Source organism: Pyxicephalus adspersus, chromosome 10 (assembly GCF_032062135.1).
Source record: "Pyxicephalus adspersus chromosome 10, UCB_Pads_2.0, whole genome shotgun sequence".
Lineage (NCBI taxonomy): Eukaryota > Metazoa > Chordata > Amphibia > Anura > Pyxicephalidae > Pyxicephalus > Pyxicephalus adspersus.
The window spans coordinates 3,317,688-3,334,835 of NC_092867.1; the positions used below are offsets into that span (position 1 = coordinate 3,317,688).

The window sequence follows — 17,148 nt, forward strand, 5'->3', positions numbered from 1 at the left end:
TCTGAGAAAGTGATCCAAATCTTTCTATCCTCTCCCGTGCATGGATTTCTGGATGAAGAAATGGATGCACATGGCATAACCAGACCTTCCAGGTAATGATCACAGCTGAAATATTTCCATTGTATTTTGTACAGTTATAACTGAGTGGCCAAACAGCTAGGAGGAGGAAATGCTTTTTGTTTCTTACTATTCTATTTAATCTGCGGTCAGAACATAACGCAAACTAGCACTTGATAGATTGATGTAATAGAAGAATTTAGAAGATGTGACAGGCAATATTTGGGTGATTCATTCTGTGTGGCTGTACTTTATTAAACAGACATGACATTGATAGTTTTGGTGTGTGAGGTTTAGATTTTGGTTTTCATGATACATACAGTACTTCTCTGCTGGTGTTTTTGAGCTTTGATTTTTAATAGCTTTTTGTTATTCAGATGCCATATTGTGATCCGGAACTGAGCTTTACTCAAATTTCTGAAATGTTCAGGAAATTAAGGACTGGATATGGCATGTATTATACTAGAAAGTGATTTATTTTTTTTTGTATCTGAGGATCTGACCAGGTTGTGAGATTTTTTTTAATGATTTGTTCAGTCATATACAGTATATGATAACTGTCAACACAACAATGTGTTTGTATTTCAGGGAAGAGATTGTTGGTGCTGTTAATATTTGTGCCAGTCAATTAAACTGATAAATGTGTGTCTCCGGTATTTGCTTTTATTGCTTTAAATAAAATTGTATCACTTCTGATTGGCATCTGACTAATGATTGTTTTCCTCATATAAATGCTCTCAGTTTTGTCTGCAGATAAAAACTTGGTAGCAGCAAATATTTGAGAACAGTAGTTGGAGAAACATCTGCAAAAGTCGAATGGTTCTCTTTCATTCTTGGCAAAGCAGAATAGATAGATAGATAGATAGATAGATAGATAGATCAATTAATAGATAGATAGATAGATCAAACACTGAGCGTGTCATGTATATGTGAAACTAATGAGCCTTAAAGTACACTTATCACCTTTTTACTAAAGACCCCCCCCCCACATACACACACCAATCTTACCAGCAATGATCCATCCACAAAATCTTCAAAAGACTTTTCTTAAATATACCAGTATGTATATAGTATACCTTATAGAGTGGCAAAGTTACCCTTCTCCTAATGTGCTTAGACCTGGAGATTTATCCACTATGGTGCTTTTTTTTTTTTGTAAAAACATTACTAGGTATATTGGAAATTTATTTTGCTAAAATCATCTGCTTACTAGGAACCCTTGGGTGCTCAGGGATTTCAGTGTCCATACAAGTACACATTTTGGTGTTTGTTCTCACAGAATTACCTCACAGTTTATTCTTTTTATCTCCCTTTGAGAAAGTCATTAACAAAAGGAAAAGTCTGTGGCTCACCAGGTGTGAACTTACTCCCCATCCCTGTGTTATATTTGTAAGAGGATGCTATTTTGTTGATTACTTTTTGGCCAGGAAACACTATCCAATACAAAAAAAATTATGTGTTGACTCAATGTCAAACATTTAGGATCATCATGGGAAAATAGCGCATGCTGTTTTCAATAAAGATACATTACACATGTGAAAAAGAAGGTGCTCCCCTTGAAAAATGATTTTTTCAATATATTAAAAGGGGAAAAATTATATTCTTATTACTTAGGTGTTAGTTAAATATCAACCATAAGTATCATAAAAATAAGTATTGTTCCAAACTCTTGCCTCGTTAAATAACATACAAATTGTTTCTGTGGCGCCACCCCAGCGAGTTAAACTGTAGGACTAATAAGGCTGTATTAACTTACAAACTTTGTCAGATTCCGCTATGAAATAAACTAAGGAAACCTATACAATTATACATGTTAAAATACATAGCCGCTGCTCATGTAGCATATTACTACTGAAAAGGGTGTGCCGGAAATAGTAAAAATAAAGCCATTTGATACCATGTATGAACAACTTGTATTAGCAAAACTCTATTGTGACGCATTTCAGGGGCAGTCAGCCTCAGAGCTTGTCGGTCATGCACTATATTATAAACATTATTACCATATTATGTACCATAAGTTATTGTAGATTGTTAAATATAGTAGTAACTTAAATATACATGAAAAAAAGAAGAGAAACAAACTTACATACTTTGCCTTTAAAAGCTGCCTATGCCATGCATTGGGAGGTTTTAAAAAATGGCATCTGCACCAAGGAATGCTGTCCATAACGCCTGTAAATTATATATATTTATTTATTATATGTGTGTGTGTGTGATAATGGGGGACTAATGAGATAAGCACCTAATTAATGATAAACAATACCGACTAACAGTAGATTAGTTTGTCAGACGCCAGCTCATCACCTTGCTTCAATTTTGGAATGAGGTCCTCAACACATTGATCCAAAAGGTTGGATCTTTGCCTTTATGTAACTGATAAATTGTAGTCTTCCTCTATAATGGTTCTTGAATACCTTTTCTCAGTTCACCCTACAGTGTTCTCCCCGGTCCCTTTTAGCTGGGTGCACCACCCGACTGTACTTGGGTGGCTACTGAAGAGTTGGGTCACAACACGGGGGCTGCCACATTACTGCACATTAAACTTCAATTGTCTATGGTAGACTAACAGCAGATTTTTTAAATTATCTTAATAAATATTTCCTCACAGCCTTATATTGTTATATTTACTGGTAATTTTTATCTCAAATTCTAGTCCCACACTAAACAGTGATACAGCAATTTTACCCTTTATAAAAAGGTCCCATAGTGCCCCTGGTTTAGCTGCAAGCAGACACAGTAGCCGCATGATGACTGCAGTGCTGGCATGTATCATAAAACAGAGGAATGCTTTGGGAGGGGGGTCTAGTCATTGCCACCTGACACGTTTGTATCACCACTATAGCATGCACATGCCACCCGCACATGACATATACGGACCACTTATATTAGGATGAATGTTTGAACGGGAGCAAGGACACAAGTGTGGATCAGTCAGCGCAGGGGCCTGCAGAGCAGATTGACACATTGCACAGCTATAGGCAGACCTTGTACTTCAACTTGAAGGTCTGCTGACAATCACCACAGTTGTTACACTAAAAGTCTGACATTTTTAACACTTTACGTGCTAAGGACGAACTGTAAATCTCCTGTAGAAAAATCTTTATGGGAATACGCAGCTGTCCGCTAACGGCGAGAAGCTTCTAGGCTTTCTGAAATTTACTATGTATGGTCAAGACGATGGTGTCATGAAGTATATTCATCACAAGCAGCTACAGAATCAAAGTCAGGATAAACTTGGAATACAACTATATTGACCCAAAAAGCTAGCCATCTCATAGCTAAAAAAGTAGTTGTTTGCTGTGTACCCACGGTCTTACACATTGCTCATACATTATATATGAGTATGTTAGAGAATAACAGGCTTGTTATAAAAAACAGCACAATGAGCCTAGATTGATCAGCTATTTATTGGCAAGAAAAATTGGAAGTAGACAAGATTTTTAGTACAAAAGGGACAGACAATGTCCTTTCTGCAAAAAACATGTGATACAAATACAATAAAAAACATACCTGTTTGCAGATTTTTATTTGAAAGCATGTGCAGCTAAACGTGAGAAGTTATGCTGATGGGGCTCAATGAACCCTGGTGCGCATGAGCAGGAGTTACATCATACCAGCCTGATATCCATATACAACAACCCAACTATTACTCCTCATATTTGAAATTTTCACATCCCAAAACTATTAGATAATGAAAATGGGATTTTTAAAGACAAGTATAAGAGACAATTATTACAACACTATGCCAGCAATGCTTTTGTACCTTCTTGGTAAAAGAATCATGAGAACCATACAAACAATGTTACATGATTACATTGGGGTCTCAAATCATTGAAAAAGCTTGACACGGTCCACGGATCTACATGTCTGCTTCGTCAGGAGTACTGATAAGAGATTTGGCTCAATTCAAAATAAGAGGTCGGTCTCCATTCACAAACTTCTTCACAATGGCTATCGGTTCACAAATACTGAGCTGCAATTGGGGGGGGCGCAGGAAAACCGCAATGTAAAAAAAAAAAAAAAAAATTGTGATCAGGCAGGTAAGTTTTTTTCTATAAGCCGTGGCCTTTTTTTTTTTTCTTACCAATAACCAATTGCTATGTTTCAGCTAAGTTTGCAGAAATATACACCTACTATGACCCCACTCTTCCTGTTGGATTATATATATATATATATATATATATATATATATATATTATATAATAATGGAAACTACAAATCTGTCAGACTGATCAATTTAATCTTGTTATAGTTTTATGTAAAAAAAAAATTAAATTATGTAAAATTATGTTAAAAAAATAAAAAAATCAGAGAGTGTTAGATGTATTTTAGCTACATAAATTGAGTTTATTTTCATCAGATATTTCACATGAAGGCCAAACTTGATTTTTGGAGAACAAGCAGTACTTTTTATTACATTGTAAACAGATTGTAGATACAAAGTACAGAGGATACTTTGAGGAATGTACTTTCCTTTATTTGTCTCAGAGATTGGATTGTGGCCTTGTCTTGAAATAAAATTAAAATCTCCTTGTCTGAGCTGTCAGTCTGATATAATACATAAGGATCTCCATATAATATTCTTACACTTAAATAGACCTATCATGTGACATTACAATACCCATAATTATGGGTGTTAGTCCACTATAAAGTTTATAATATAGATAGATGCTGGGGGGGGGGCTAAGGAACTGCCTAAGGAAGTCCCTGGGTGGATACTTAAACAATAGGTGACTTTACCTACCTATCATTGACCATTATAGAAATAATTTTTACAACTGACCTATGAACTGTTTGTAGTATTGATATAATTGGCACAGTTGTAAATCTAAATTTGTAAATTTTAAATTTTCATTATTATTTAATTATAAGCTAAGCGAATCTGTTATACTGACAAGTATCCTCTAGATGGCACTGTTTACAGACCCATTCATTCCTTGTGCATGCAGTGTATCTTCCAAGCAATGGTCCTCCAGGTTACACTCATTGGGTAGAATTTAGTTCATAAAACTGTGAAATAACCTGTGTATGAATATGGACATGATGGTATTAATCGATAGGCACATGCTAAATATTTACTCCTTTTATATCCACCGCACTGAACTCTGGTGATTAATTGCAATATGTCTTTCAGGGATGACTTTACAAAATGTAGCAATTATATTTCACTTGTTAAATAATATTCTTGCTGACTGGTATTTATCCTGAAATTAAAGAGGAAATGATTTACAGTACAGAATGCTACCTCAATTCTGCCATCATGCTAATTGAGGATCTAATATTGAAAAATAGGATATGGATGTGAAGGATTCTTCATATAATTTTCTCTCTAGGTTTATGTCTACTTACACATGGCTTAATAAGGATTAGTAATGGACAGAAGTATACACACACACACAGATATATATATATATTTGTACCACTTTTCAATGGATTGCTAAAGCTGGCCTAAGATGAGCACATGTCTCCCGGATAATGATGGCTGGGGAGACATCTGCTTATCCACTGTAACCTAACCCCCTCTTGTGGCCCTAAACTGCTGCTGTTTCTCATTTGATTTGTCTGATGGACAGAAGAGAAGGATCAACAAGGTTACACTGAATTTCTTTTTAACAAACTGGAAAAGAGATAATGAGCGCTTCCCGTGGTTAGAATCACTGTTACCAACTAAGGTCACCTAATCCCGCCAGTGTTCAGTCATATTTGGAGCAGAGGGAGCTGCTAATGCCCATTCCAGGGTACATGGAGGGTGTCTACCTGAACTCTTGGAACAAGTTAGGTTCTGGACCTACCTGCACCTACTTTTAAAAAATATTTATATTATTTCCTAGAGATATGTTCAATTTAACAAGATGATTTATTTATTGGTAGTTAGAAGATAGGGGGTTTGGATTATCCTAATGGTAGAAGTCTTCTGTTAACCCGTAACTTGCATGATTCCTCATATAGAACATCCTTGGCTTCTTGCCTGGATTGATGACATATCTTTGGAAGATGAAATCTCTCTGGCAGAGTGCCCAGCAGATACAAATGTTGTGAACTAGACCCCCTTCGCAGGGCACAGCAAGACACCACATAATTACACAGAGGTGCGTTTAAGAAGGGGCAGCGCAAAGTGTTATTGAGACCTGGACTGGGTTATATCCAGTTACATTGCCACATCTCGAAGCAGACACATACGTTTTTCTCAGTGACACTCGCTGACATGTTTACATAGAGGAGATATATCCAAACCATACATGTATTCCTAGGTGGGTGTCACTATAGCTCCTCACTTATAAATAAAGCTTTCACTGAGGTATCACCTAAATGTCTGCGTGGCCCCTGTAAATCAGCTATTATTATTATCCATTATTTATATAGCGCCAACATAAATAGCAAAGTCCATAGTCATGTCAGTAGCCAGGGGTTCACAAAACTAAATGTAACAGAGAACCAGGCATTGATTTCTAAAGCTTCTTTAGTTATTTTCATCAATGCAACACAGAGTTTAGCTAGCTGGTCTCAAAGTTCTTCTTTTTTAATTTGAGCTAAAATGTTGGCATACATTTGCCTTAGCACGCTTTCCCGGATCAGAAAGCACAAAAACTGCACTATTTAGCTGTTCAGTGTTCCTAGTAAACTAGAAGCACGCTGTACACATTGAACACCAGTATATGATCTGGTAGATTTGCCCTTGCTGTATACATACATATAGTTCCAACATGCAACTGTTGATACCTGAATTTTTTCATTTACTTTGGTGAATCAGACTGCTTGCATCTTCCCTTAAAATGGTTGAAAAGTCATTGAGAAAATGACAACTGTTTGTGTATGTCCTGCAGATGGTAGACAAACAATTTGTGAGCTTGTCTGCAGAGGTGTTGTGTAGAACAAGTTGGGTAAAATTTACGATGTGTCACAGAACAAGGAACAAGGAAATTGTGTTTCATGGAAATTACATGACCAGGCAGTTTGGGACAGCTGTGATACCAGGCGATGTTATCATTAAAGTGCACAGGATGTTCAACTTGTGTCATACAATGATCGTGTGTGCTGTGTACATTACATTTTGCACAATGAGTACCATGTTTCCCTGTGATATAAAATAGCAGCATGTAATGCCCTGTAATACCATGCAAAATTTGTAATGAGGAAAATGATAGGAAATACACATTTTTTACGGCAGATAAAGAGGCATTCTTTTCTTATCACACATGCTTCCTTTCTTGGCTTAAAACTGAAATATATACTGCCAAAAATAAAGCTTGTGTTGTGGGGGCAGTGTGCTGATCGGGGGATTCCTGCTGGGGCAGTGTTATGATCTAGGGCTGCCTGTGGGGGGCAGTGTTATGATCTGGGGGTGGCTGTGGGGGCAGTGTTATGATCTGGGGGTGGCTGTGGAGGCAGTGTTATGATCTGGGGCAATGGTCGCCAACATTTCGGACCTCACAGACCACGCATGCGTGGAAAGCCATGCGTCACTCAATAGTAAAGAAATTTCCCCCAGAGTTGTCATCATGATGCCAGAACCCACCCACTCTCCTATCCCAGGCTACGTGTTCTACTGTCCCCCCAGAATGTTTAGCAAGCAGGTCTGAGCCTGCAATGGAAAAGTGGGCAGGTTGTTTCCATATGGGGGACAGAACCACGGACCACCGGTTGAAGACTGGTGATTTAGGGTGCCTATAGGGGCCAATGTTATAATCTGGGGTGTCTGCTGGGGCAGTTGTATGATCTGGTGTGCATATAGGGGCCAATGTTATGATCTGGGGTGAGTGGGGTCCAATGGTATGGTCCGGGGTGCCAGTGGGGTCCAAAGTTATGATCTGGGGTGCCTGTGGGGGGCGGTGTTATTTTCTGAGGGTTGATTTAGCATGTTATGTTGCCCATAAAATTAGGTCAGCTGACTCCCTGAATTTACTGACCCCCACATTTACTTTCAATCCAGGATTTATTTTCTTCCCTGATAGCATGGGCATATTCTAATGCCGGGATTTATCGGGCTCAGATTGTGAATGGTCCAGGGAGCATAATACATAATCACCAACTTCTTCTCACAATGCTGCTGCCACCTCTTACCTAGATAAATGATGCACACAGCCACCTTCATGATTTAGAGGATACCATGATTTATCAAACCAGACCACCTTACCCTTTGTAGGGATTTTCAGAGATAGACAGGGGTTAGCATGAGTATTTAGGCTGGTCTGCAAGCTGCAATGCATGGCGTGTTTTATGGCAATTTCTGCTACAGTAGCTGTTCTGTATGACCAGACCAGACAGACATTCAGCCCCACTTGTCCTTCCTTGGAACACTTTTTGTTAGGTATTTACTGCATGATGGGAACACCCCACAAAACCTGCTGTGGTCTAACCATCGCAATTCAGCCCTTGTTAGTTACGCCTTAGATCCTTATGTTTGCTTATTTTCCTGCTTCCAATACAATATCTTCCAAAACCGACTATCAACCTAAAGCTTATTGACAGGGCCTAGCCAGGTGTCCACAACATTGGTAACTTCCACCCACCCAGGTGATCACAACACTAGATGCAACAGAGGACCAGACATTCAACATCGTTTTGATTTCTAAATCATCTTTCTAGCCTATGGATTCATTGGCCTGGTCAGTGAATACTCAATAACCCATACCTGCCCCTGACTATTATGTGCTCCAACAGGCCTTGTATCTCCCCTTGCCTAAAAGGAGAAACAGAAGACTGGTAAATATATTTCCCTTTCACTTTGCTCTGCACTTTTCTTCATACTACCTGTGCTGCAGGACAACTGATTGGCTCCCTATACTGCTTCTTCGTTTACCAGCTTCAGCTCTGTTGTACATTGGAAAGATCCTAAAAGATTCTTTTACTAAATGAAATTCAGATACTTATACTGCTTGCATTATAAATACATTATATTTATTATTATAAAGCAGCTTTAATTTCTGCATCTTCCTAGAGTTCAGTTTTGATCCAACTTTGTGTCTGTTTTACAATCAGTGTGATTAAGGCGACTTTTTGATAATATGCTAAAACTGTTTTTTTAACAGTGGTAATAAATGTTTATAATTGCAGAGAATGCATGAAATTGAAGCATGGTAGTATGCAGTTTTATTTTTGTAATTATTAATTGATGGCCTGGATTTTTGGAAGTATTAATTTTGCAATTATGGCATAAATAACTACTTTCTTGGAATGTGTGGTTGTTTGCAGTGAACAAGTGTTTTTGTGTTTCTGCTTGGCAAGAAATTTACTAATCGGTGTCTTGTTATCAACCACACTGACTGGGTTTGGAAATCCTCAGATTGCATTCTTTCCGCTGGTTGAAGATGTTGCTGATGTCATTGGATCTGAATTTTGGAAAGCCAGCAGTTTTCTTCAGAATAAAAAATTGACCTCATATAGCACATTTGCTTGTACACAAGAGTAAAATTGTTGTTTTGTACAGAATAGTGTTGTATTTACTCCTCTTAAATGTCAGAAACATTATCAGGACATATAGGTGGTTTGCTGGGACTTCTCATTCTGGAACAGCTGGGGAGTTCGGTCTGCTCCCCATTTGTCACTTGCTTCTCTTCTTTGTTTGTATTGAGAAAACTGTGATGTGTTTGGCAGTATTTAAAAATAGAAAAACACAACATGGAAAGGGAAGGGAAGGCTGCAGCGGCTACTTTGCTGGCTGTGAATTTAACACATCCAATTATAACGAGAGAAGCCAGCATGCCTGGAATCATTCTCCATACTGTGGAAGGCCAGCGAGCTGAGGCTGTCAGTAGCTGGAGCAGAAGGAGACGGAGAACATATGGCATACACATCAAGCGATATTGTGTGTAAGGTTAACAATCCCACAGGACATGTGACGACCCCTTCTGTCCTTGTGCGCCGCTTTCATTAAAGGTTCTGTGGTTTGATGGAAGAGAGGATTGTAAACACGGGGAGAGTGTATTGCTGGCACAGTATGAGCGTTATTTGTGGAGAGGAGTGTGAATCGTATAATAGGAAGGAATTTCACGCCGTACTTGGTTACGCGGCTCTCGGGTGTTTCGATTTGCCTGAGTAAGGTAGGATTATCTACGACTTTGCTATTCTTTCAGAAGCAACTTGCTGCTTTGACTTTGATTTTATTGCACAATGCTGCATGTAAAAACAAAATACTGACTGGCAAAAGGCCCGTGCGACTTACCTAGGTAACTAATATAGCTCGTAGCTTAGACAGGTCATCCAAGCACAACTTTCTGATGATGTGGCCAGTTCTGGTCCCCTAGAGACTTTCCTAAATCTTATTTTTGTTATATTTTGTAAAACCGTATCCAAGCAGAATCATTCCCTTTTTTCGAAAGGGGAAAAAACCCTGTACTGGCTGGAAAAAAAGCTTTTGGATAGTGGTGTTAATAATGACATCAATTGTAACTAATAAATCACATCACTGATATCACATCTTGTATCATCTGTATTATGCAATCCAGAGCTAGCAGTCTGGATTAAACAATGTTTATCTGAGGTGATTTTCAATCATTTGTTATAAAGCACAAATAAAAGTCTACTACTTTTTCAGAAAAAAAATTATACTTTAAATACTTTGTGTATATATATATATATATATTTTTTTTTTTTCTCCCTAATCTGAGATTAGCTTCTTCTGTAATGTGTTTAACTGGATATTGCTCCCTTCTACAACCTTATTAAAACCCTTTACATACCTAGAAAATATTTTTGGTTCAGCTTGACCATCTTTCCCTTGACCTTACATGCCTCATAAACGGCGTAGAGAAAGTATGGAAGGTTAGTTAGTGAGAGGCTACTTGTGGGTACCAAGGTCACCAGGGACGAGAATGAAATAACTTGTTAAAAGGATCATTGCTCCTGAGGGATCCTGAATACTTGTTACATAAAGCCGGCCTTCATTTCTGAGGCCATCAGTACCTGCGATCGGTGGGTTACTCCGAGTTTTCCCTGGAATGAGAGGTAAATTTATTCATGGATGTGAATCAGGTAGGTTGCGGTTTCCATAAACACGACTAGCGTATTATCATCCGAGTACACACAATTGTCATTATGTAACTGGAAAAGAGTTTGTGAAACCATATTCACAGAGAATCATATATACTAGAAAATTTTTAACACTCACTAACATAATTACAAACCATGGCTACAATTTATGAGGCTTTCCAAACTTTAAAAAATGAGACAACTGAAAGAGCAATTGTGTTTAAATAGCATTGAAAAACTGTTAGGCTGCATGAAATCCAGCAGCTTATTGTTATTCTGTAGTAAAATACATTTCTATAGTGGTGACTAGTCATTTCCAAGGATCATTTAGGGAATGGATGAAACATAATTAATTTGTAGTGCTGAATGAAATGTGTGCTTCCGGATTTAGGATGAATGCTTGCGTACGCTGCGGGCTGAGACTTTCTAAACAGCAGAAATAAATAGACCCATTTGGTGGTTGTACAGCTGTTTGCTTTGTGTATTCAGCACACAAGTGTAAAGTACCTGGGCTTAGAGGTTTGATGGCTTTTTCATTAGTGGATTTCTAAAGCCTACCAGTGACATGTTGTCCACATTCTGTATTATACATACTTCAAATCTAGATAACTGCTTAGATAAATCTTCATAGACTGTTTTATATTTAAAATGTGAATTATACTCAGATTTTATCTGTAACAGCCAGACAAGATTAAGATAAATAGGAATGAAGAGCTATTTTTTCTGATAGGGTGGGGGTGTAGCTACTAAACAATAGTATAGAAAACTACATTTTATATATATATATATATATATATATATATCTCTAAAACATCACTGCATAACATATAGCAGTTCACCAACTAGGTAACATTTTGACTGAGCCACATTGCGTGGTTATTGTTGCAGAGTAATAACAAACAAAAAATATATAATACTAATATATAATAGAATATTTGCACTAAGACAAAATTTCAGCCTGGACCAATTATCACAAAATTATTTTTATTAATAAAAAATGTGTAAGTACCTGACATTGTGACTCCCAATGCATTAATATGGTGGGATGGAACTGTCCAGTTACAGGCAGAGGAAGGGACCCAAATGTAGATGGGGAAAATTAGGTTTTATGCTCTGATAAATACGTCCATGCTATGTAGAAGAGCTGGAAATAATTTTGGAAGTAAAACAACTCTCATATATCACCTATGTGTAACTTTTTTTGTCCAGAGGTCAGCTTTAAATAGAAGACACCAAAACACCAATGTTTTTGTGAATTTTATTAGTGTCCCATTATGTATTCGTCCTTAAAACCCATCTTTTGACAATATGGGCTGTATAATCTATCATGAATCATGTTTTTTTCCCCAAATTTTTCCCAGGACACCTAAATCCTTTGTCCACGTCCTTGATAACACTTTTTATAGGTGTGGTTGTTCACTACACCAGTCATGCAGATGCCCTGAGTCCTGTTCCTGTGAACCAAAGGGGGCTTTTTATTATGTGTTTCATGTGTCAGTCTTAATGACCCAGTGTTGGCCCAGTACCTCCCAATGACACCCTCTAAGCCAAAAGCAAAGCAGATACATTTGTTTTTTAGGGGATACTAATAAGGTGTAGTTGTCAGAAACTACAACACGAATTATATGTAGCTGAAATATCTAAACAGTATTCATATTTCATTATATTTAGAGATCTAACCGGCTCCACCTTTATTTATTACCAGAAGTTTTGGTTAAGACCAAGAGGCCGATATTTAAATAAAAAAAGTGAAAAGCTTTTTTTCCAGTATTTTTTTTGTCTGCACATTTTTGGATAGTTGATGTGAATTTTCACTCTTTTTTTTGTATAAATATTTTCAACTTCTTTAGTAGCTCTGCCTCCACATTTCTAACTAGCAAGCACTTCATATCTAAGCCTAAATTCTGAAAATATATTATTTCTGAGTAGCAGATGTTGGCTGATTTAAAAACCGCTTTACATTCTTCACATGGATACATGTTAAACAAGTCCATATTATTCGACTCACAATAGGAGCTGGTATTATAATGTATTTTATAAAGTCAGCAAAGACAGTCAGAGTATAATTAGTGATAGAAATTAGGGTGTAAAGCATAACACCTATACAGTACAGTTATCTTTTATTACCCCCCTTTCCCCAATCTGTAGTGAAGAAATGTAAATGGCAATCCTTATCCTTCCAATAGAAGCCGATACTATGGTGATCCAGGTAAGTATATCTACCTAATGGCACAACCCAGATACGTGGTTCTGTTTTTCTTCGTTACAGATTGGAAAAGGGAAAACTAAGCTTTATTATATGGGTACAGTAATGTTGTAAGGGTAATTGTTATGGTAAGGGTTGTGTTGCAGGTATGAGGGTTGACTAATTATGAGTGAGGTGATTGTTATGTGCTATTACTCAGCTCAGGTGTTAAGGGTTTTTTTTTAAGTTTTAAGGTTAAAGTATGTAAATTTAAACTAAAAGCTTTAAAGTAATTGCAATTATTATTGGTATTATTACACAGTATTTATATAGCGCCATCATATTATGCAGCACGGTACAAAGTCCACAGTCATATCACTACCTGTCCTTCAGAGGGGCTCACAATCTAATGATTTTTGTGTCCTTGTGTAGGCACGTTCTGTTTATAGGTGGACAAGGTTCTGTACTAATTGTTCTCACTCTCACCATGTCCTTTGCTTCAAATTTAGACTACAAGTGAATATTCCACAAATTCAGACTTTTGTCACCAACAAAAGACCAGGCCAGGGAAAAGAGGTGCCAGTTACTCAAGGAGATAAAAAGTAGAAAATAAAAAGATGTGGAAGATCAGCAGTGCTGCTGTGAAATAAATGCTGACAAAAAGGGTGAAAATACTTAAGCGTGCAGAATTATTTTAGAGTTTTTATTTTTATTTTACATGTAATGTTTTGATGAGTTAGGTGTAAGTTTTATCAATAACCATATGTTAGAGTTTAGGTCATTTTCAGATATTCTTTATTTTTATTTGGTTTTGGTGCCAAAAATCCTACTCTGTGAAATACCAGTGTCGAAAAGCAACATCCGAATGTTGAAGGGCAGAAGCTGAAAGGAGTGCATTTTGGGTGGAAGCGGCTGTGCTGGCCACTATTAGCCAGTTGTTAATGCCGTGTACGGGGATCTTGCAGATTTGGCGCTGATAGGCATGGCAGCGAGCAGTAAGGCATGGATAATTGCTGAAATGCAGAGCAGACATGCTCCGGACATTACATACCAAGCCCATGTGTTACCGAACATATTTCACAATGTATCGCAAGGGGATTAGGATTTCTGCCGCCGTCACAAGTGCCTAAAAATTGTGTCATGTAGTTTAAAATAACTTCAGCGATCGAAAGCAGATTTATAAAACTAAGACTACAGATATATAATGTACATGTGTATGATTGGTTCAATAAATGGTTATTTTTTCCATGTGGTAGTGTATATGTTGTAAAATGGTGAAACAAAACAACAAAAGCAAAGGCAGTTTAGTGCGTGACAAATGTATTGCATGGGCCAGGATTAGATACGTTTTTGTTTCTTTTGTATTTTTTGCAATTTATGCATCTAATAAATTCTAGAAGGTTGTTACACAGATTTTTACTCCTAAAATGTTTCTGTGCTTTGTGATGTTCAATGAGGAACGTATGGATTTTAATACATAATAGAGTTTTATTTTAGTAACAAATAAAAGACTGCAGGTAGGTTGTATGTTTTAGAAGGAACATGCAATGTGCAATAAAATAAACTTACCTGCCTGTTTAGAATTTTTAAATACACTCACCTGGACTCAGTCTGTCACAGGCGCTGGATTCTTTACCCAGTCTTCTTCCAGGTTTAAGATCTTCAGGATTCTTTATTGGCCGGGCCCGAATAACTTAATTTCGGCAATTGCATGTGGGAGATAATTTATTCCTGACAGCAAGGTTTAGTGGGATCGCAGTGTAACTTAAAGGGAACATTCTGAACAGGCAGATAAGTTTATTTTATTGCAGAATGGATTATTATTATTATTATTATTATTATTATTATTATTATTAATAAATGTTGCTTACCCTTTGCAATAAACAACTTGCTTCCTTACAGTATTTTTTTTACATTATAATCCTGCTTTAAATACCAGCTAAATAACAATTTCATGTGAATAAATTATTTAGCATTAAGTATTTATAATATGCAATTCTTACTGCTCCTGGGTGTCTACTGGCCACTGCCTGCAGCCTGGGAGCAGTAATAGGAAGTAACCCGCTAGGTTTTTCAGGCTTTTGCAAGCAGCTGCAAAGCTTAGCTCATTTTACTATTGAATTTCACTAAACTAGAAAATTGAAATTGCTTGTAAACAATTATTAGCAATATAAAAAATCTAAAATTATGTTTTTGAATTAGGAGAGGAAACCACAGCTCACACATGAAACCCTCACAGCACACTGAAAGCATACACATTCTATACAGATGATGTCATATTGGGAAATAAAACCCAGAATATCAGCTGCAAAGAAAAAGTATAAATATTAGAATTTGCTGAAAAGACTTTTTATGGTCTTAGTGAGAAGGGAGCAGATATATTTAGGGGAACATTTCTTCCGATTCCAGGCTTTTTTATTGCACACCTATTCTAAGTGTATGATTACATTAAAAAATAAAATTGTGTAAATAATATCACATTACAGCTATAATTGTGTGTCACAGATTGACGTAGTTCTGCTTGTTCTAAGCTGAACCAGAAAAAAATCACTTTATCCCTGCTGGCCGTGCAGTAAAACAGATGTATGAATCACAAACTGGCTGAACAGAATTACAAATCCTTTATGTATCGTGTGTTTGTGTGTGTGTGTGTGTGTGTGTGTGTGTACATACTTTTTTTTTGAATTGTGTCCTTTACCTGTGTTTTTAGCTGTTTGTTTTGCTATGGAAATATTTACATATTCTACTACAATCTTTCTCTGCCTCTGTAGCTGCAGCCACTGTGGAGTAATTCATCCACAAATTTTGCAGCAGAAGCTTCTTAGTTTGACTTTTTTTCCCTCTTTAGTTAAGCTTCCCCACAGCAGCTTTCTAATTTTTAATGTAAACAAAAAGCAGATGAATAAGAGGGGTCGGGAAGTGTTGAGACTGAACCTAAAAAACTTTACCGCTTCTATTGTAAACTAAGAATTGCTTCACCTAAAATGTTTTATTCACACTGTATATTTACCACAATAATAAAACAATAAACTTTTGTATGTGAAGATCTTTACAAAGCAGATCACTGAAATTCAATTTTACATTTTCAGGTATTGGTCATATTATATGACCCATAATTAGCCTTATCTTCATTCCACTGTAAAATATTTCTTTAGATGAATATGTTTAATGAAGCACATTATTGTCATGGTTCTGCTCATTTAAAGGACAAGGGTACTCAATCTTCAAGTTAGATAAAAGCCCTGGTGTCAGCACATCCACAAAGATTCCATCCCTATGTCTCTATCCTTGTAATATGGAATCTCTTTGTAGCTCTTAATAGTAAAGTATGAGTGGGTTGTCCTTAGCGATATGCGATAAGTGCTCAGATAACATTTCAGATTGGTTGTATAAGTGCTCTCTGGTGTTCTCTGCTAACATAAAGTGCAGGTGCAGCTTGTTTTTCTAATTTAAACATCTCATCACGTCTGTGACCGGCATTGCTTAGTTAATCTCCCAGTCTTGATACTCTAGCACCATGGAATCCTAAACAAACTGTTCGCACCCCTTAAAAACAGTCCGTTAAAAACAGTTTGTGCAGCGTGGTAGTTGTAAGACCGGAGCTACTGGGGTTTAATACAAGAACATCAAACCCTGGAACATGTCTGTTAATAATGGTTCAGAATAGGCTCGGTATGCTTGTGCTGGCTGCGTCTACCCAAAGTTGATATTTTGGTTTATAGTAAATCTTTGTGGGTTATAATTCTTAGATTTCATGTATTTTAGAGTTAAGTTAATGCATCGCCTCTCAATATAGATTTGCCAAAGTCATTCATGTTTTTATAAATAAAACATTTGGTTATTTGGTCTCAGTGGTGTTCCCACATAAACCGGGCTTGTTCTACTTTAAATAGACTGCAATTTAAATTATTGTTATAATTATAGGAAATGCAGAGGAA

At 36.9% G+C, this 17,148-nt stretch overlaps 1 protein-coding gene and 1 long non-coding RNA gene across 4 annotated transcripts in view; one reads left to right on the forward strand and one right to left on the reverse strand.

Moving 5' to 3' along the window:
* Positions 1-17,148, forward strand: part of RBM20 (RNA binding motif protein 20) — a 113,940-nt gene that overhangs the window by 54,716 nt on the left and 42,076 nt on the right. Inside the window, exon 1 of one of the 3 annotated variants that reach the window (XM_072423877.1) lies at positions 9,790-10,097. The exons of the other annotated variants lie outside the window; for them this stretch is intronic. The gene's annotated coding sequence lies outside the window, so the exon portion shown is untranslated. Of the gene's footprint in view, positions 1-9,789; positions 10,098-17,148 lie in introns of those variants that run through there. 3 annotated transcript variants of the gene reach the window in all.
* Positions 1-17,148, reverse strand: part of LOC140339278 (uncharacterized) — a 79,344-nt gene that overhangs the window by 6,101 nt on the left and 56,095 nt on the right. The gene's annotated exons all lie outside the window — the stretch shown is intronic.